Source organism: Ranitomeya variabilis, chromosome 1 (assembly GCF_051348905.1).
Source record: "Ranitomeya variabilis isolate aRanVar5 chromosome 1, aRanVar5.hap1, whole genome shotgun sequence".
Taxonomy (NCBI): domain Eukaryota; kingdom Metazoa; phylum Chordata; class Amphibia; order Anura; family Dendrobatidae; genus Ranitomeya; species Ranitomeya variabilis.
Window position 1 is genome coordinate 1007299783 of NC_135232.1, and position 22756 is coordinate 1007322538.

The 22756-nt window shown below is 48.4% G+C and overlaps 1 protein-coding gene across 2 annotated transcripts in view; it reads right to left on the reverse strand.

Annotated features, from left to right (window-relative positions):
• Positions 1-22756, reverse strand: part of FBXO8 (F-box protein 8) — a 71592-nt gene that overhangs the window by 45050 nt on the left and 3786 nt on the right. The window contains exon 2 of one of the 2 annotated variants that reach the window (XM_077279513.1): positions 6841-6937. The exons of the other annotated variant lie outside the window; for it this stretch is intronic. The gene's annotated coding sequence lies outside the window, so the exon portion shown is untranslated. The remainder of the gene's footprint in view (positions 1-6840; positions 6938-22756) is intronic. 2 annotated transcript variants of the gene reach the window in all.

Sequence of the window (22756 nt, forward strand, 5' to 3'; positions counted from 1 at the left end):
GGCTCATCCAGTGGCTTTCATGAATACATAGAGTTCATTCTGCAGGAAACGCTTGATGTCCGCTATAAATATTTAAAGAATGTCTTCCAAAAAGTAAACTTTGAAGAGTACTCGCTGTACAAGAGAAATCTTTGAAGTGTCTTCCCCTTGTTTCACACTAACATTATGCCGGTTTTCCAAAATACATTTCAAGATTACCAAAAAATCGAATGTTAATTATTAAAATTCTGCTTATCGACTGATCTGCTTAGAGCGACAGTCAGCACTTTGCTGGGATGAAATGGAACATCCTGCGCAGAGCAAAAGCTGGAAAAGAGACCACAGTAAATCCAAAGAGTTCTGTATATACATATACAGAATATATACATTCTACCGTCCGCCCGCTAGGGCCAGCGGCTCCCCTTCTACCGTCCGCCCGCTAGGGCCAGCGGCTCCCCTTCTACCGTCCGCCCGCTAGGGCCAGCGGCTCCCTTTCTACCGTCCGCCCGCTAGGGCCAGCGGCTCCCCTTCTACCGTCCGCCCGCTAGGGCCAGCGGCTCCCCTTCTACCGTCCGCCCGCTAGGGCCAGCGGATCCCCTCTACCGTCCGCCCGCTAGGGCCAGCGGATCCCCTCTACCGTCCGCCCGCTAGGGCCAGCGGATCCCCTCTACCGTCCGCCCGCTAGGGCCAGCGGATCCCCTCTACCGTCTGCCCGCTAGGGCCAGCGGATCCCCTCTACCGTCCGCCCGCTAGGGCCAGCGGATCCCCTCTACCGTCCGCCCGCTAGGGCCAGCGGATCCCCTCTACCGTCCGCCCGCTAGGGCCAGCGGATCCCCTCTACCGTCCGCCCGCTAGGGCCAGCGGATCCCCTCTACCGTCCGCCTGCTAGGGCCAGCGGATCCCCTCTACCGTCCGCCCGCTAGGGCCAGCGGATCCCCTCTACCGTCCGTCCGCCCGCTAGGGCCAGCGGATCCCCTCTACCGTCCGCCCGCTAGGGCCAGCGGATCCCCTCTACCAGCGTGCTAGAATACTATGGTATATTGGCTGCACGTATATCAGCCGCAACACGTGTAGGGGTCAATCCCTACATGTGTGGGGCTGTTGAACAGCGTTGAGACATGCAGCCACGGCTACTTGAACATAGTATTCCAGCACACTCGAATAGATACTCTATTAGCAAACAAGCTCGCTCATCACTATTCATCAATACATGTAACAAAAGTATCACGCATCTACCTTATCACATGGCCGCAGACATATTTTGACCCAGCTTCCCATATTCAACAAGCTATCAGGATGAAGCCAATAATCTAATTTTCTGCTCAATACTACTTACTGACTCAACCTTAATATGGAAATATTTTGCATTACAAATGATGAATTATTTGTATTTATTATATCCATAATATAGATTATCAATCAGCTTTTATAGAGCTTTTCTTAGGATTTTTTTTTTCTTTAACGCTGCTGGATTTTCATTTGCCCACAAATGTGTAGAAGGGAAGACAAGTTTTGACTGAAAGTGTGCTTAAATTAGATCACAGGCAAAAAAGCATCATCAGAGGCAAGTAACGCTGTGCAGAGCTCCCTGTCCTATACATTTGTGACAGCCGGAGAGGTGAAATGAGGTAGAGAGTGTTTACATGAGAACAGGAGTACAATGATGTTTAGACGGTGGAGGAAAAAAGGTACAGTAAACAGACGCCACTACCATGGAGAACAAAGACCGAAAACTGCATCTGGGGCTACTAAAAATAGGTGACATCATCGTCACTCAAGAGCCTGACATTTTATAGAAAATTTCACACTTTCTACAGCGTTTTAGTTTAAAGGAGTTGTCTTATCATAAATGGGTAAAATAGAAATAGTGCTTTGCAATTTACTGGTTATTAAAAATCTTCTCAGTTTTCAATAATAGAGATTTTATTTTATTTCATTACTGCTCATTGCCTAGGTTACCAGCCACCGCTGGAATCTATTAGTAGTAGCTGGTCTCCTAGACAAGAAGAACAGCGCCTACAAGCTATTTTAGATTATAAGCACTGTTCTGAATCATGGCAAAGCGGCCTCAACTAGCAGCATCAGAAAGCGGACAGATCAGGGACGGACATAGCATCGGTGCAACCTGTACTGTGGAGTCAGTATCAGTATAGAATGGACAGATTCCGTCTCCTAAAACATATAATAAACTGGGTACAGTAGTACCATGCAGGATGTGCTGAATATTTTTTCATGAGAATTTGGGAAAGTTATGAAAGGTCCTATAAATGTCTGTTGTGTTTCTGATCTAAGGATCTAGGCTTTTGGTTGAGATGAATCTGTGCTGCACTTTATGATCATGCTCAATGGTGAGATTCCTCCTCTACAGATTAGAGTAAAATGGCTCTGGGAAGGAATGCCTGCAGCCCCGGACTCATCTCAAGTACTGCTGGAGTGAAAATAGGCAAGTAAACAGGGTAATTATTGTATCATAACGGTGATGAAAAGCCTGATACCATTTTACTACAGGAACTTTATCACTTAAACATGAACCATGTATGAGGAAGTCGGAGTCGGAGATGGTAGTACCTAAATCTTAAAAGGGGTTGTCTGCTGAAGAGAAATTACCACCTATCTACTGGGTATAACAGGACAGGTGATCATTATAGATCTGTGAAGGTCTGGCCTTTGTGTAAAGGATCTCCTTTATTGCCATCAGATGTAATATCACTCCCCCTGGTGGAAGAATGACATTACTGCAACGATCAGGACTCTGGGGCGCTGCACCCCCCCCCCCCCCCCCCCCATTAATTCCAGTACTCCCGGACTGGGAAAAGAAAACAACAATTACAGATTAACAAAAGACATGCAAAATTTTGAAATGCTATAAAACAAGTTAATATAACAATGCTTCCCTTTATGGGAGGTGAGAACACTTGAACGTTACAAACAACAACATATTTACATTGCCAGCTTACTTCTGTAGATTGACCAATTATGGATGCGCTAACTAGCTATGAAATACTATTACCCGTACAGGTATACTATCTATTAAGTGCAAGTAGAAAACGGTTGTTAAACACAACAAGTGCAACTACCCACTAAGGGCATACTACCATAAAACCTTAAAGTACCAATTAACATTTTCTTTATTCTCACTCTTCATATGCTGGACTATCTATCTACCTACGGGCTCACTGCATTTTTCTTCAATTTATTTAACCTCTATTATATTTAAAGTACATCATCTAACATTCTATTCTTAACTACATACTATCAGCTATGTATAAACATTATTACTAACTACTTAAGGCAACGTTGTTTCTCTTGAGCAAAGTGCAACAAATAAACATTCCCTTTAAGAGGAAACCCGTCTTTATCTGAGGTAAAACAAACAACCACATCATCAATATTCAAGTCAGTTTAAAGGTGACGTGATGCAATATGAGGGACCCGTTACAAACCCCCGAACGTTGGTCTTGGGTGGGCTACAAGACGTGTAATCCTGACCCGGAATTCTGCCGCACCAACGGGTTTTTCTTCAAGTCTGTAAGGCAAAGCAGTTATTTTTACAGCATAATTAACAGCAGTTTCTGTTAAGAGGCAGTCTCTGTAAAAGCCTCCTATGTAAACCCAGTAGAGAGCACCTTTAAGAAGGTGCAAACTATTTACAAGCAGTTTGTGATCATGCAACAGTTCATGATTCTGCAGTTCTTTGGTAAATTTTTAAGGAACTTGTGCAAAAACATAGGATCCCTTTAAACAGGGGATCCCTTTAAGAGTTAACCCTGGACGGGTTCAAGCAGCAAAGAAAGAACAGTTAACTATTTACATTCGGTGTTTTGAGGTTTATTTAAGCGGTTTCCACCAAGGCTTTACCTGACACGTAGCCCTTTGTGGCCTAGGATAGGTCGAGTCCAAGATCACTCCCAGTGCCGGGTATACACCGTTACTCCGCCTTCAATGGACGGTCAGGTCGTGCGCAGCAATAAAAGTTTGAGTGGCTTGATGGTGAGCGCCGGTTGCAGCAGGGACCGCCGCAGATGTATCGGGGTGAGTTCATCCTCCTGGGTTCTGGATACCGACAAGAGGGCTGTGCACCTTTGCACATCCCGAGCCCACCAGTTGTTTCCTTTCGGGTACCGAATATAGGTCACGACATCCCCCGGGGTTCAAGGCTGGATCAGCGTGGTCTCCGCGGAGGCAGGACTCCACCTCATCCCGGGCGACATGGACCCTCACCGGTGATCCGATCTCCTGGATGAAGCCTTTTCCCTTTTGGGGTTGGAAGATCACCACAACACCCCACTTCGGTGGAAAGTCGTCCAGCGCTTCACCTCGGGCCTCGCATTCCACTTCCCCCTTATACTCCGCGATCAGATGTCGCCGGTATTCTCCCCAAGGAAAGGGTCCAAGGTCATACCCTTGTGGTCCAGGGCCTGGTAGCGGGGACGCCGGGGTTCCAGCCGCCGCGGCGGAGAAGGGAGCAGATGCGGGAGAGAGGCAGACTCCCGGAACGCCGCCACACCGAGTACCCGCACGCGAGATGGCTCTTCCGGCGCCACTCCACTCCTCCGAGGATGGCGCCAGGACCAGCGATGGTGTAGACGGTGGATCCCCTGTGAACAGCTCCCAAGGGTCCACGCGGCATGTCCGTGTAATCCTCCGGTGACGGGGGCCTGTGCTGGGCCATTTTCTTTCTGGGGTCTCCACCAATCTCCATCTCCACTTCTCCTTCTCCTGGAGAGTGACCTCGCTTTTTCGGTCTCCGCCCGCCATGGAGGATTAGGAGGCGGATCTCAGCTGCTGACGGACATGTCCTCAAGATACAGAGATATTTAGACTGGGCGGCCATTGTTTTTCGCGCTTCTCAGTTCGTTCACGCCCACAACTCCACGCCCTTCTTCTCCTGCGCTTCTCGTGGCACGACAATGGCGGCAGTTTTGGCGGCAAATGGCGATACACTTTAAGCAAATCACAGTTCAAATACAGTTCTGGCACAGTTCTTAGGCGCACATGACCCGATTTTCAGGCTTAAGTAGATCCTGTTCGTGACACCATGATTTTGGAGCGCCCCCACGTAAGGGCAATGGGGTACTCGGCATCGGGTCCTTCGGTTCGGGGGATGTCAGGGTGGCCCGACCCGGTCCGTGGCCCTTTGAGGGACGTCCAAATAAAAGGGATAGTTTGGAATAGTGTTCGTGACGCCACCTGTGGTATTCGGTCAGGATGACCGACGCTGCTTAGGGGTCCGCTGGGGTGATGTTATGGCAGCAAGATGGTATACCTTCCCACAGGTGAAGTGTGTTCCCAGGGCTTCCCAGAAGTGTAGATGGTGATGGCGGATGATGTAAGGCGCAGTGAATAATGAGGACACAAGGTTGCAGTCTCTTTACCTTTACTGAAGGCTTCAGCATCCACAGTCCAGGGTACAGATCACAGGGCAGGCAGAGTCCAGCCGGTCTGAAGGCAAATCCAGAGTCCCCTTATCCAGGTGGAAATCAGTAGCCTTCCTCTAGCGCCTGTGTGTTGTAGTACCTCCATGCTGAGCTTCTCGGTAAGGTCCTCACAACTGTTGTAGATGTTATGTCTTCCTCTCTGTCCCCCAGATGGTATGGATAGGACAAACCCCTATGACTGATGGCCTGAGGCTTTTTACAGGGACCCTAGAGACGCCCCGGTCCCCACAGTTGCCACCGTGCCTCCTGGGTATAAGGTCGGGCAGCTAACGTGGAATTGACTGTCCTGCCGGTCTATGGAGCAAGGAGACGGTTGCTCCCTCGGTGTTCCGGCCACCGGCTTCTGCGTCTCAGAAGGAGGCAGCCTATACAGGGCAGAACTCCTTCTGGTTTTATCTCCTTGTGCCATGACTTCGTTTCTCACCTGCTACAATACAATTCTCGTCGTGTCCTTTCTTAGGATGCTGCCGCACGTGGGGCAGGCGCAGCTCAATAGCCTTCTAGCTATCTAGGCCTCTGACAGGATCCCACCCCTGTCAGGGACCCTCTGTCTGCAGCTCCGATGTTCCTCCTTTCCCCGTCTGCCTGACAGGTCTTGCCTGGGCAAAGCCCAGTCAGCTTCTCTCTAACTTTCTATCCAGCCCACCAGTTTTACCCTATTGTGAGGAGTGCCCTAGTAGATAGGAGCAAGGCTCCCCCTGGTGGTCTGGAGTGTGAAGTGTGGTGTATGGTTTGTGATACCTGGTAGGAAGATCTCCTTTATTGCCATCAGACGTAATATCACTCCCCCTGGTGGAAGAATGACATTACTGCAACGACCAGGACTCTGGGGCGCTGCACGAACCTACTTATCTCCAGAACAGGGCACTTTTATCCCTGTTAGAATGGAGCTGCAGAGTGATTGCCCTGCCATGGATTAAGGGACTGCCAAGTGCTGCGCTCTGCTTTTCCTGGAAGCTCCTCAGAGAATGAATGAAGCGGAGGTTGAGCACACGTGCTGCCGCTCCACCGTATGGAGGCAAAAAGTGCTCAGTTCTGGCGATCGGCATTTGTCCCAGTGGTTGGACTCCCACCGATCTGTAAGTTATTACTTATCTTATAGAGAGGTGTTAGTAGTCTGGTGAAGAAAACCTCTTGCAATTTATTCTTACACTTGTAGGAAGAATAAAAGAAGAACAGTACACTGGAGTTTTAAGAAAAGATGCTTCAGAATTGGTATTTCACATAGAAGGCAATGATTTACTACAAGTCAGGTCAGAGGAGCTGAAAGATCTTCAGTGAACAGGCCCACCAACAACTTCCAAAGGAGAACCTACAAAAGGAAAGTAACAAAGGAAACGCCCTAGGAGAAATGCTTCTTAGTCAACCTCTAGGAATTTTGTTCTCCTTACAATTTGAACAACAATATGAAAGGACGACTTACTTCAATAGGAAGATTCCGCGCAGCCCTACAGCTCCTCAGTGTGTGCTCATGCTCTTCTGCCGGCACCGACCATTTAATGGGGCTCTCATGCTACACTCTGGAAGAATAACACGTACACACATTGACTAGACAGAACTTAACACTTAAGGAGGCTGTATACATAAAGATACAAAGGATACAATGCAAGAAAAGTTCACATGTACACTTATAGATGTCTATTAGTTGGTTCCTCACATCCTCACGTTTATTTCGTAGCAATGGCTGTTGGCTCCATGCCAGAAACGTGGCTGCAATGATCGCGTGCCCCCCTGTCATTAGGTACAGTGTATAACATAATCACCAAAATTGTATTACTCTGACCATGACAAACACACAGTGCCATGACAGCCTCACCCAGTAACATGGCAGCACCTGCTTTATGTGGGCACAGCTGGACGGGAAGCAGCGGAAGCTTGCTTTTCTCTATTTCCTTGGAAATCTATCACCTAAATGTCTTTCTTAATAAAAGGAAACAATTCTAATTATAAAAAAATCCACTAAAAAGCAGCTTATATTGCCCAGCGCTGAAGTATCCCGAGTCAGCGGTGTACACCAATCCCTACAGCACAGGACTCACCGACGAGGCCGGGTATATAACAGGGATGGATCAGGAGATCGGCTTTCTTGTTTCACGTTATCACTTCATTTACAATGACGTCACCCATTTGTAGGTTCCAAAGGCCGACTACCTCCGAGTATTGCTACCGGCACACATGTACAAGGGGGGTACCACACAGCCTGCAGAAATGTCTCCAGAATAATACCAATATGACCGATGACAAAGAACATGTAACCAACTCCCCTGCTGGGAGGAAACCAGCCTGTGCGTTACCCACAAGAAAACACGGTAGTGCCCAATTAGACAAGCCAATAATATAGGAAGGAGCTTTTAGTAGTTTGTGTAAACAGGCCAGCAATTACCTGATGAACGAGCAAGACACTTGCTTGTCAGGTGAGATCATTGTTAATGGCCCCATTAAACTGGTGGATTCAGACCGGTAAACAACCACCGGTTGGCTTGCACATATCCTTTCGGTGGTCGTTTCCTGTCTGACTCACACAGAGCCATGAACGTTCTATGCACCCAGAAAGTTTGTTAATACGCTTGTTCTGTGCAGATAGAATATCATCAGTATCAGCAGCACATCTACTGTTTACACGCAGGAAATTTGCTGCCAAGAACAACGATTAATAAACCTGCTTACAAATCATCACACCCAATAAATGAGCAATAATGCTTGTTCATTCGGCGATTGCCAGCCGACTAGATAGGAATGTTTGGCCCGACTATGGACCCAAGAACATTTGTTACCTGATTATTGGCTGGTATAAAGTGGTCATAAATCTTGCAGAGGTAAATGGAATGGGAATGCCCAATATAGCAATAGTCAAAGAAGCCGATCATATAGATGAATACTTATTATTACACCATTTAGCATTAAGGTCATGGAGGCAGTGTCTGGTGTGGTAGGTCAGCTCACTCAGCTGTACAGAGGTAGGGCACAGGAATGCTGTCTCTTTAAGTCCTTCATGGCTTTATTATGTACATGAGGCATAAACCACAGTGAAGTAAAAATAAACACAATAAACATAAGAATGAATGACCTCGGGGAGATCAAAACATCCAACACTGCGGAGACACCATCACGTGTTTCTCAACGCAGTGATCCAGAACACTGTCCCCATCCCTTAAGGGAAATATGCAAATGCATGTAGAAAAGCCGCGGAGACACCATCACGTGTTTCTCAACGCAAGCAATGAATAGCCAGGTCTTTCACCGGGAAGGAACAACCATGGGATGGGCAGCATCCAATAAAGGAAAACCACCTATACCAAAACATGGTATCCATCCACAGACAGCTGTTTCAGGGTATTTGCCCCTCATCAGTGTGGAGTAGGAAACTGGCTATTAGGAGCAGTGCCTAGTGGCTATTCATTGCTTGCGTTGAGAAACACGTGATAGTGTCTCCGCGGCTTCTTTACATGCATTTGCATATTCCCTTAAGGGATGGGGGCAGTGTTCTGGATCACTGTGTTGAGAAACACGTGATGGTGTCTCCGCGGCTGTTGGATGTTTTGATCTCCCAGAGGTCATTCATCCTTATGTTTATAGTCTTTTCACTAGGCACTGCTTCTAATAGCTAGTTTCCTACTCCACACTGATGAGGGGCAAATACCCCGAAACAGCTGTCTGTGGATGGATACCATGTTTTGGTATAGGTGGTTTTCCTTTATTGGATGCTGCCCTTCCCATGGTTGTTCCTTCCCGGTGAAAGACCTGGCTATTCATTGCTTGCGTTGAGAAACACGTGATGGTGTCTCCGCGGCTTCTTTACATGCATAAAAATAAGCACAGCCCTCGGTAAAACAGGAAAACAAAATGGTATATCACAGTCATACGTCTGCGGGGATCCGCCTGCTCAGGTGAAATCAGCATACACAAGGTTCAGCTTTCCTTAACAGGACACATTGCACTGGAGCTCCACTCTCCAGGCCTACTGAACACTGAATGACTCAGCAGGCCACACCATGGGGTGGAGATATGGACAACAACCTCCCAACAGCTCTATGGTTGTTCTCAAAAGCCCAGCCCTTAAACAAAGTAACTGATTAACCCCTCTCACTTTGTGTGCTATAGCAAATCTTAGGCTATGTGCACATGTTGCAGATTTTGCTGCGAGTCCGCAGCAGCTTTCCATGCGTTTACAGAACAATGTAAACCTATGGAAACCGCAATTCGCAGTGCCCATGCTGCGGAAAAAAACGCGCAGAAAAGCTGCGAGTTACATTCCGCAGCATGTCAATTCTTTGTGCAGATTTTGCTGCGTTTTTCACCTGCTCCATAACAGGAATCCGCAGGTGTAAAACCGCAGGTGGAATCCGCACAAAAACCACGGTAAATCCGCAGGTAAAACGCAGTGCCCTTTACCTGCGGATTTATGAAATCCGCTGCGGAAAAATCCGCAGAGCTCCATTCTACGTGTGCACATAGCCTTAAGGGTTTCAAACCACTGAAGCTAATAACCTCAGTGACACATACCTCTCCCTCCAGCACTTTGCCAGTGACTTTGTCACACTGGTTACCTTGTAATGTGTCAGTCAGGGTTGTGGAGCCGGTAAGTCAAACCTCAGACTCCTCAATTTCCCTGACTCCCGACTTCACAGCACTGCCTCACTACTGAGCATGTGCATAAAGTGCAGCACAGATTCATCTCAACTAAAAGCCAAGATCCTTAGATCAGGATAGAACATTTCATAACTTTCCCAAATTCTTAAAATATATTCAGCACATCCTGCATTGTTCTACTGTACCCAACTTATTATATATTTTAGGAGTCGAGTCAGTCCATTTTATACAGACTCCACCAAAATGGACTCCGACTCTACAGCCCTGGTGTCAGTGACGTGGCCTACGTTCTATAGGAGAAGTGGTGACTAAATGACACGCCATTTCCATTCACACAGGGGCCTTTGTAAAACCTGTTTGCAGGAGTAGAGGGGGTCCCAGCTGTCCACCCAGTCAGCAGACACAGGTTTTCTGAGTGATAATATCTATTACCAGCCTAAAACCATACATGGTACCAAATTCACATAAAATGCCTCAAAAATAATATCTTACATTGTGTCAAGATTCCCTAATATTCTAAATGGTCATTACATTTTACATAAAATAATAAAATTTAATATTTGTATGTAACATTTTCAATGTCAAATAAAAACACATTTTTTATGATTTCACAAAAGTATATTACGCACAACCCATATGGATAATCTGCGTGACCTCATTTATGGTAATCCACTCCAGGATTTCAGCTCATATCTAAATTACAGCAACAAGCACCACAATTCTGGTCCTGAACAAATGCATCATAAAAAAAGGAAAAAAAAAAATATCTACTTCTCTGATAAACAAGGAAACAATAAAAAGTTAAAAAGATCACCCCACCCTTACATAACATGAGAAGAAGACTAGTAAAATACAGATGAAGCTTACACTTACGAAGCTTTGGACTATGAACCAGGTTCACCAAAAATCTAAAACCGGCTTAAAATGTAGCAGAAAGTTATGCAAAAATGTAGCCACGTTTGGCGTATTTATGGCAGCTACAGCTTACAGAAGCGAGTGGAGCTCGGGGAGAATGTGACCGGGCCGAGGTGAGCCGGGCTGGCGGACATTCCCGATTGCGGTGCATGGCTACGTTCCCCTGTGGGCCAGGTTGGCTTTAGCAGTGGTTGCCCACAAGCATTTTTCCTCCTGGAACCATAGCTGTGCATGGCATTTACATTCAGTGCCGTGTGCGTAGATCCTACCTATAGTACAGGAGAATACGTCAGCCACAATACCCTGAAGGTCTCAGCTAACACAGCTTTTGTTGTCATCATTCCAGGTGAAGGTGTGACCTCACAGAATGACCTATATTTAAGGAGGAATGCGGTAAGAGCAGAGGCATCAGGTTGTCTACAGCTAGAAATTAGATTAATGTCACATGAGAAATGGTTTTAGCGGATTCCTTTGCTATGTGCACACCACATCTATTTCAGCCAGACCGGCTCAGGCACCCGCTTGGAAAGGCACCCTGTCATTAGGATTTTATACCCCAAACTAACACCCCCCAAGGAGGGTACAGATATCCAAGTGGCCATTGTCAGAAAAGAAAGATCCCCCACCCCCGTACTAGAGGGACACTACCGAAAGCCTTGGAAAGTAAGACTGGTAACTGCTCCCATCAAAGATGAAGAAGAGAAGCGCTGAACTCTGCCTGGCCGCGGAAGGCATCGGCTCCAGTTTTCCTTGCTCTTTTTGGATACATCTCTCCTGATCTGCTGTCGGGACTGTTCCAAGTTATTATGCAGACAAGACCACCTGAGAAACGTCTGCCCCCATTATCATCACTTTACCTCACCAACCTAAGCATATTACAGGGAACCTGTCAGCAGTTTTGGCCGATATAAGATACGGCCATCACCTTTAAGTGCTTATATACCGCATTCTAGAATGCTGTATATCTGCCCCCAACCCGACCTGGAAGAACTGATAAAGTTTTATTACACTCACCTGCGGGGCGGTCCGGTCCGATGGGTGTCACTGGTCTTCTTATGATCACCGCCCTCCTGCTTCCTTCTTGTGGATGACGCGTCCTTTCATCATGCACACAGGCTCCCCGGCATCACGCTCCGGCGCAGGTGTACTTATCTGACCTGTTGCAGGCAGAGCACAGTACTGCAGTGCGCAGGGAAAGGTCAGAGAGGCCCAGCGCCTGCGCACTGCAGTACTGTGCTCTGCCCGCAACAGGTCAGATCTGCGCCGGAGCGTGATGCCGGGGAGCCTGTGTGCATGATGAAAGGACGCGTCATCCACAAGAAGCAAGCAGGAGGGCGGCGATCATAAGAAGATGGGAAGCGCAGGACCTGCACCTGCGACAGCCCTCGGACCGGACCACCCAGCAGGGGAGTATAATAAAAGTTATTTTTCAGTTCTTTCAGGTCGTTATAGAATGCTGTGTATAAGCCCAGAAAGGTGATCGCCGTATCTTATATCGGCCAAAGTTGCTGACAGGTTCCCTTTACAATCTGCAGAGCAGAGCTGGTGTGACGGATGGACCGAGGTCACGTCAGTATCTGGAGCTGCTGATGTCAATTTCTCAATGTATTGCACATGCGGATTTACCTGCATTCAATAGAACGCAGCATTTTGGACGCAGTGAAAATACGCTGCCTCGGAAGCGCTACTTAGTACATTTGCACTAAGCTTTATAACAAGTTACAATTGATGGATCGCTGACTATAGATTTTAAAAAAGGCACAAATGAAAAAAATTAAAAACACCAAAACAGACAAAAAACTGCGCAAATGCAATAATTCATTGAGCCCTAAGGCCTCATTATGACGTTCATGAATTACAAGTGTTCAATCTGTGGTTTTCTTAGACAGAACACGTATCCATTATAATATATGGAGCTGTTCACATGTCTGGTGAAAAAAAATACTAATAATATAACCATGTCTGTTTTTGAGTAGAATTGTGGATCAAAATTGCCCATACAAATCAATGGGTCCATGAAAAGCGCAGAGAGCACACAGAGGGCGTATTTATTGGTTTTTATCATTTGTGAAAAAACCTGATGGTAAAACTGAAGAACTGTTAAAAATCAGATCGGAAAACCTTGATGGAACTTGGGTCCGTATTTTGCATACGTGAAAAATCATCTATATATAAAAAGGAGAGCTAGGTCTTCATTAAAAATGGGCGTAGGTGACGAGATAACGTTTATATCTCCAAAATCCACCATAAACCGCCACACTGGCTGAGCAATGGTGTTTTTACGAAGGGTAGAGCGGAATAAACTGCCGTCAGAACCCCTGTGGCCAATGACCCATGAGAGGAAAGGATTGGGCATGTAGAAATAAGATGCCCAATCCTGCACCAGATGGGGAAACTTGGGAGGCGCCTATACAATTAGATAGTAGGCCTTGTCTTCTAAAGGCTGAGTCACACATAATGATATCGTTAACGATATCGTTGCAACGTCACGCTTTTGGTGACGTAGCAACGATCCCGCTAACGATCTCGTTATGTGTGACAGCGACCAACGATCAGGCCCCTGCTGGGAGATCGTTGGTTGATGGGAATGATCAGGACCTTTTTTTGGTCGCTGATCACCCGCTGTCATCGCTGGATCGGCGTGTGTGACGCCGATCCAGCGATGTGTTCACTTGTAACCAGGGTAAATATCGGGTTACTAAGCACAGGGCGGCGCTTAGTAACCCGATATTTACCCTGGTTACCATTGTAAAAGTAAAAAAAAAAACCCACTACATACTCACATTCCGATGTCTGTCACGTCCTCCCTTTCCTCCACAGGGTTAAAACTGCTTTCGGCAAGAGCGCTGCTAATATGCACACGCTGCTGCCGAGAGCTTCCCTGCACTGAATGTGTCAGCGCCGGCCGTAAAGCAGAGCACAGCGGTGACGTCACCGCTGTTACGGCCGGTGCTGACACATTCAGTGCAGTGAAGCTCTCGACAGCAGCGCGTGCATTACCAGCGCTCTTGCCGAAAGCAGTTTTAACCCTGTGGACGCCGGAGGGGGACGTGACAGACATCAGAATGTGAGTATGTAGTGGTTTTTTTTTTACTTTTACAATGGTAACCAGGGTAAATATCGGGTTACTAAGCGTGGCCCTGCACTTAGTAACCCGATGTTTACCCTGGTTACCCGGGTGCTGCAGAGGGACTTCGGCATCGTTGAAGACAGTTTCAACAATGCCGAAGTCGTTCCCCTGATCGTTGGTCGCTGGAGAGAGCTGTCTGTGTGACAGCTCCCCAGCGACCACACAACGACTTACCAACGATCACGGCCAGGTCGTATCGCTGGTCGTGATCGTTGGTAAGTCGTTTAGTGTAACGGTACCTTAAGGTACAGTTAGGTCCATATATATTTGGACAGAGACAACATTTTTCTAGTTTTGGTTATAGACAATACCACAATGAATTTTAAACAAAACAATTCAGATGCAGTTGAAGTTCAGACTTTCAGCTTTCATTTGAGGGTATCCACATTAAAATTGGATGAAGGGTTTAAGAGTTTCAGCTCCTTAACATGTGCCACCCTGTTTTTAAAAGGACCAAAAGTAATTGGACAGATTCAATAATTTTAAATAAAATGTTCATTTCTAGTACTTGGTTGAAAACCCTTTGTTGGCAATGACTGCCTGAAGTCTTGAACTCATGGACATCACCAGACGCTGTGTTTCCTCCTTTTTGATGCTCTGCCAGGCCTTCACTGCGGTGGGTTTCAGTTGCTGTTTGTTTGTGGGCCTTTCTGTCTGAAGTTTAGTCTTTAACAAGTGAAATACATGCTCAATTGGGTTGAGATCAGGTGACTGACTTGGCCATTCAAGAATATTCCACTTCTTTGCTTTAATAAACTCCTGAGTTGCTTTGGCTTTATGTTTTGGGTCATTGTCCATCTGTAGTATGAAACGACGACCAATCAGTTTGGCGGCATTTGGCTGGATCTGAGCACACAGTATGGCTCTGAATACCTCAGAATTCATTCGGGTGCTTCTGTCCTGTGTCACATCATCAATAAACACTAGTGACCCAGTGCCACTGGCAGCCATGCATGCCCAAGCCATCACACTGCCTCCACCGTGTTTTACAGATGATGTGATATGCTTTGGATCATGAGCTGTACCACGTCTTCGCCATACTTTTCTCTTTCCATCATTCTGGTAGAAGTTGATCTTGGTTTCATCTGTCCAAAGAATGTTCTTCCAGAACTGTGCTGGCTTTTTTAGATGTTTTTTAGCAAAGTCCAGTCTAGCCTTTTTATTCTTGATGCTTATGAGTGGCTTGCACCGTGCAGTGAACCCTCTGTATTTACTTTCATGCAGTCTTCTCTTTATGGCAGATTTGGATATTGATACGCCTACCTCCTGGAGAGTGTTGTTCACTTGGTTGGCTGTTGTGAAGGGGTTTCTCTTCACCATGGAGATTATTCTGCGATCATCCACCACTGTTGTCTTCCGTGGGCGCCCAGGTCTTTTTCCATTGATGAGTTCAGTGCTTTCTTTCTTTCTCAGGATGTACCAAACTGTACATTTTGCCACTCCTAATATTGTAGCAATTTCTCGGCTTGTTTTTTTCTGTTTTCGCAGCTTAAGGATGGCTTGTTTCACCTGCATGGAGAGCTCCTTTGACCGCATGTTTACTTCACAGCAAAACCTTCCAAATGCAAGCACCACACCTCAAATCAACTCCAGGCCTTTTATCTGCTTAATTGAGAATGACATAACGAAGGGATTGCCCACACCTGACCATGAAATAGCCTTGGAGTCAATTGTCCAATTACTTTTGGTCCCTTTAAAAACAGGGTCGCACATGTTAAGGAGCTGAAACTCCTAAACCCTTCATCCAATTTTATTGTGGATACCCTCAAATGAAAGCTGAAAGTCTGAACTTCAACTGCATCTGAATTGTATTGTTTAAAATTCATTGTGGTAATGTCTATAACCAAAATTAGAAAAATGTTGTCTCTGTCCAAATATATATGGACCTAACTGTATGTGCTGAAATCTAGAAAAACCACAGTGGTGGGATCCACAGTAATCTCACTTATGACATTACAGACGTAGGCTACAGACATACAGTATATAGTGTGAGCCCAAGACAGAAAGGGATAGAAAAGAATCACATAAGTTTATTAAAAAATAATAGTCATTATTAATATACTTTTGCATGTTTGTGCACTTTGCTGTAAGAACTCTATTTATAAAATCCTGATTAATTTTAGCCAGAGGTTTTTTTCTAATTTTAGGCAGAATCCTTTGCCAAGGTGAGCTTGTCATGTAATGTATCCCTGCCGAGGACAGAATGTGATAGAAGCGGAGCTCTGCCATACATTAATTTATGGGATATAGAGCAAGATTTAGGAGTTACAAGGCCATGCACAAACACGGATTTGCCCTATATTTAACATGTATGCCGAAAAGTCGTCCAAAACACTAAATATTTCCATAGGGCTCTATTGCCACACAGAGGGGAAAAAAAATCATATTATTGGCATCTGTCTGGTTAATATATGTTATTACACTGCAAAAACCGGTAAGGAACAGTGTAACAGACGACGCTTTCTCCATCCCGCCTGATCCAGTAATAATCGTTTCCTGGGAAATCATTAGGTCAGGGATACCAGGCGACATTGGATCTAATGATTTCCTATAGGGTCCCGACTACGACACAGAGGTGCAAACGTTTTTCAACGTGTTTGATTTTCCGTCACTGCTCCCAACTCACTATTCCCGTAGACTTCAGTGAAAGCCAAATGCAACCACATACAACTGCAACTTGGTTTTTCTGAAAACTGCTGTAGTGAGACACCAGCTGCCCTGTAGCCCCCGCTAAAGTGGATACTTTTATAACATGGTAGTCTATGAGAGGGTGCAGATGGCCGTAGATTCTCGCATCCAAGAGAATCAGGACAATTCTGCAAATGACACTGACCAGAGTGTGACCACAGTGACCAGAGTGTGACCAGAGTGTGACCACAGTGACCAGAGTGTGACCACAGTGACCAGAGTGTGACCACAGTGTGACCACAGTGACCAGAGTGTGACCACAGTGACCAGAGTGTGACCACAGTGACCAGAGTGTGACCACACTGACCAGAGTGTGACCACAGTGACCAGAGTGTGACCACACTGACCAGAGTGTGACCACAGTGACCAGAGTGTGACCACAGTGACCAGAGTGTGACCACAGTGACCAGAGTGTGACCACAGTGACCAGAGTGTGACCACAGTGACCAGAGTGTGACCACAGTGACCAGAGTGTGACCACAGTGACCAGAGTGTGACCACAGTGACCAGAGTGTGACCACAGTGACCAGAGTGTGACCACACTGACCAGAGTGTGACCACACTGACCAGAGTGTGACCACAGTGACCAGAGTGTGACCACAGTGACCAGAGTGTGACCACACTGACCAGAGTGTGACCACACTGACCAGAGTGTGACCAGAGTGTGACCACAGTGACCAGAGTGTGACCACAGTGACCAGAGTGTGACCACAGTGACCAGAGTGTGACCACAGTGACCAGAGTGTGACCACACTGACCAGAGTGTGACCAGAGTGTGACCACAGTGACCAGAGTGTGACCACAGTGACCAGAGTGTGACCACAGTGACCAGAGTGTGACCACAGTGACCAGAGTGTGACCACACTGACCAGAGTGTGACCACACTGACCAGAGTGTGACCACACTGACCAGAGTGTGACCACACTGACCAGGGTGTGACCACACTGACCAGAGTGTGACCACAGTGACCAGAGTGTGACCACAGTGACCAGAGTGTGACCACACTGACCAGAGTGTGACCACAGTGACCAGAGTGTGACCACAGTGACCAGAGTGTGACCACAGTGACCAGAGTGTGACCACACTGACCAGAGTGTGACCACACTGACCAGAGTGTGACCACACTGACCAGAGTGTGACCACACTGACCAGAGTGTGACCACACTGACCAGAGTGTGACCACACTGACCAGAGTGTGACCACACTGACCAGAGTGTGACTCGATTCTCTCAGATGAAAAAATGGAGAAAAAATGTTTTCCCATCTTCTCCATTCTGTTAGTCCATGGAAAATAAGACTGCACTCTGATGTCATCCAAGTGCAGTCTGATGGTTTCCATGCACTCAATGACTTGCATGGCAGAGTGTAACCTGAATATCAGACAACCTCGGGCATGCTGGGATTTGTTTCTCAGACACGTGCTCGGCCCATAGAATAACATTGGTCCGAGTGCGATCTGATGTTTTGTTGCAAAGCACTCGAAGAGAAAATACAGTGATGTGAGCGAGCACTAGGGGTGATGGATCCTGCTGTTAGGCGGGGCTCTGATGGAAGCCTGACACATACATCAGCCTATCCGTTGGGCTATAAGTGTGGTGTGAGCATAGCCTCAATCCTCACAGGACTCCAAGAGGAGAGACAATCCCGACTGCCCCACACACTGACACAGGGACAGCGGGCAATAAACCAGTGTGGCTTCTCATGGTCTCTCCTAGGAGTCCTGTAAAGGGAACGACCAGTCTCAGAAGTAAAGTCTGCGCCCACTGACTACGGACTGCTGAATCGTAGCTGGATGCAGTTACCATGTAGTCCTAGTGTGTAGCTGTATTCTGGTCATGTGACTGGTCCGAGCCCCGCTGCTATGTGACCCAAGCTGCCGTGTAGTCCTGGTGTGTAGCCGTATTCTGGTCATGTGACTGGTCCAAGCCCTGCTGCTATGTGACCCAAGCTGCCGTGTAGTCCTAGTGTGTAGCTGTATTCTGGTCATGTGACTGGTCCGAGCCCCGCTGCTATGTGACCCAAGCTGCCGTGTAGTCCTGGTGTGTAGCTGTATTCTGGTCATGTGACTGGTCCGAGCCCCGCTGCTATGTGACCCAAGCTGCCGTGTAGTCCTAGTGTGTAGCCGTATTCTGGTCATGTGACTGGTCCGAGCCCCGCTGCTATGTGACCCAAGCTGCCGTGTAGTCCTGGTGTGTAGCCGTATTCTGGTCATGTGACTGGTCCGAGCCCCGCTGCTATGTGACCCAAGCTGCCGTGCAGTCCTAGTGTGTAGCTGTATTCTGGTCATGTGACTGGTCCGAGCCCCGCTGCTATGTGACCCAAGCTGCCGTGTAGTCCTGGTGTGTAGCCGTATTCTGGTCATGTGACTGGTCCGAGCCCCGCTGCTATGTGACCCAAGCTGCCGTGTAGTCCTAGTGTGTAGCCGTATTCTGGTCATGTGACTGGTCCGAGCCCCGCTGCTATGTGACCCAAGCTGCCGTGCAGTCCTAGTGTGTAGCTGTATTCTGGTCATGTGACTGGTCCGAGCCCCGCTGCTATGTGACCCAAGCTGCCGTGCAGTCCTAGTGTGTAGCTGTATTCTGGTCATGTGACTGGTCCGAGCCCCGCTGCTATGTGACCCAAGCTGCCGTGTAGTCCTGGTGTGTAGCCGTATTCTGGTCATGTGACTGGTCCGAGCCCTGCTGCTATGTGACCCAAGCTGCCGTGCAGTCCTAGTGTGTAGCTGTATTCTGGTCATGTGACTGGTCCGAGCCCCGCTGCTATGTGACCCAAGCTGCCGTGTAGTCCTGGTGTGTAGCCGTATTCTGGTCATGTGACTGGTCCGAGCCCCGCTGCTATGTGACCCAAGCTGCCGTGCAGTCCTAGTGTGTAGCTGTATTCTGGTCATGTGACTGGTCCGAGCCCCGCTGCTATGTGACCCAAGCTGCCGTGCAGTCCTAGTGTGTAGCTGTATTCTGGTCATGTGACTGGTCCGAGCCCCGCTGCTATGTGACCTAAGCTGCCGTGTAGTCCTGGTGTGTAGCCGTATTCTGGTCATGTGACTGGTCCGAGCCCCGCTGCTATGTGACCCAAGCTGCCGTGTAGTCCTGGTGTGTAGCCGTATTCTGGTCATGTGACTGGTCCGAGCCCCGCTGCTATGTGACCCAAGCTGCCGTGTAGTCCTAGTGTGTAGCCGTATTCTGGTCATGTGACTGGTCCGAGCCCCGCTGCTATGTGACCCAAGCTGCCGTGTAGTCCTGGTGTGTAGCCGTATTCTGGTCATGTGACTGGTCCGAGCCCCGCTGCTATGTGACCCAAGCTGCCGTGCAGTCCTAGTGTGTAGCCGTATTCTGGTCATGTGACTGGTCCGAGCCCCGCTGCTATGTGACCTAAGCTGCCGTGCAGTCCTAGTGTGTAGCCGTATTCTGGTCATGTGACTGGTCCGAGCCCTGCTGCTATGTGACCCAAGCTGCCGTGCAGTCCTAGTGTGTAGCTGTATTCTGGTCATGTGACTGGTCCGAGCCCCGCTGCTATGTGACCCAAGCTGCCGTGCAGTCCTAGTGTGTAGCCGTATTCTGGTCATGTGACTGGTCCGAGCCCCGCTGCTATGTGACCCAAGCTGCCGTGTAGTCCTAGTGTGTAGCTGTATTCTGGTCATGTGACTGGTCCGAGCCCCGCTGCTATGTGACCCAAGCTGCCGTGCAGTCCTAGTGTGTAGCCGTATTCTGGTCATGTGACTGGTCCGAGCCCCGCTGCTATGTGACCCAAGCTGCCGTGTAGTCCTGGTGTGTAGCCGTATTCTGGTCATGTGACTGGTCCGAGCCCCGCTGCTATGTGACCCAAGCTGCCGTGTAGTCCTGGTGTGTAGCCGTATTCTGGTCATGTGACTGGTCCGAGCCCCGCTGCTATGTGACCCAAGCTGCCGTGCAGTCCTAGTGTGTAGCCGTATTCTGGTCATGTGACTGGTCCGAGCCCCGCTGCTATGTGACCTAAGCTGCCGTGTAGTCCTGGTGTGTAGCCGTATTCTGGTCATGTGACTGGTCCGAGCCCCGCTGCTATGTGACCTAAGCTGCCGTGCAGTCCTAGTGTGTAGCCGTATTCTGGTCATGTGACTGGTCCGAGCCCTGCTGCTATGTGACCCAAGCTGCCGTGCAGTCCTAGTGTGTAGCTGTATTCTGGTCATGTGACTGGTCCGAGCCCCGCTGCTATGTGACCCAAGCTGCCGTGCAGTCCTAGTGTGTAGCCGTATTCTGGTCATGTGACTGGTCCGAGCCCCGCTGCTATGTGACCCAAGCTGCCGTGTAGTCCTAGTGTGTAGCTGTATTCTGGTCATGTGACTGGTCCGAGCCCCGCTGCCATGTGACCCAAGCTGCCGTGTAGTCCTAGTGTGTAGCTGTATTCTGGTCATGTGACTGGTCCGAGCCCCGCTGCTATGTGACCCAAGCTGCCGTGCAGTCCTAGTGTGTAGCCGTATTCTGGTCATGTGACTGGTCCGAGCCCCGCTGCTATGTGACCCAAGCTGCCGTGTAGTCCTGGTGTGTAGCCGTATTCTGGTCATGTGACTGGTCCGAGCCCCGCTGCTATGTGACCCAAGCTGCCGTGTAGTCCTAGTGTGTAGCTGTATTGGTGGTACAGAAGCTGCTCGGCTCTCAGTCACTTCTCCCCCAGTAAGAGCCATTGCTCCAGTGCGAGTGGCTCAGATGATGAAGGGCCCGTCAGTCTCACAGAGCAGCGCTCCTTACTGCTGCCACAGTCAGGTCTCTGACAAGTTTACAGGAATTGTTCTACAGTCAAAACATGGAACATATTTATGTTACTCTCTTATATAGCGCCATTAATTCCACAGCGCTTTACAGCTGTTCATCGTCATCACTGTCCCCATTGTGGCTCACAATATAGATCCCCCATCAGTATCAACGACGGGAAGCTAGATTATTACAAGGGATGGAGGCCTCTCATAGGAGGAGAGGTGGGAAAAGGTGGGCTTGTTTGGCTTAGAAAAAAAAGACACCTCGGAGGAGATCTCATCTATATGTATAAATGTCTGTGTGGTCAGTACCAAGGACTAGCACATGACTTAGGCTACTTTCACACTAGCGTCATGCACTGCACGTCACTATGCGTCATTTTGTAGAAAAAACGCATCCTGCAAAAGTGCTTGCAGGATGCGTTTTTTCTCCATTGACTTGCATTAGCGACGCAGTGCGACACATTGCCACACGTCGCAACCGTCGTGCGTCGGTCCGTCGCCAACAAAAAAAGTTGCTTGTAACGTTTTTTGGTGCGTCGAGACCGTCTTTTCCGACTGTGCATGCGCAGCCGGAACCCCGCCCCCGCCTCCCCGCACATCACAATGGGGCAGCAAATGCGTTGAAAAACAGCATCCGCTGCCCTCGTTGTGCGGCGCTTTCACTGCTTGCGTCAGTACGTCGCAACGACGCAATTCGTCGTGCGTCGCTAGTGTGAAAGTAGCCTTATTCACACAACACAGTGCTAACCACTGAGCCAAAACACAGTGCTAACCACTGAGCCACTGCACCCACAAGAGTCAAAAAATTTCCACACTGTGGATAAAACTTCTGTTGGCCACACTCCTATCAGCAGATCATTTTTGGCCCCACTGTGGCCTGTGCTCAGTGTCTATCAGACAGGACATGTGCTGCAACATTGTGTGAGTGTGCAGGTATAGATTTTACACACACATTTACACGTACACACATACGCTTGCACATGAATGTACACACTTACATACACATGTACACACACACACACAGTACACGTACACGTACACACACGCTTGCGCACACACACTGTACACACGCACGTACGCACACGCACCCACGCGCACCCCCTGTACGCGCGCACGTACGCACGCGCACCCCCTGTACGCGCGCACGTACACCCCCTGTGCACGCGCACCCCCTGTACGCGCGCACGTACGCACGCGCACCCCCTGTACGCGCGCACGTACGCACGCACGCGCACCCCCTGTACGCGCGCACGTACGCACGCACGCGCACCCCCTGTACGCGCGCAC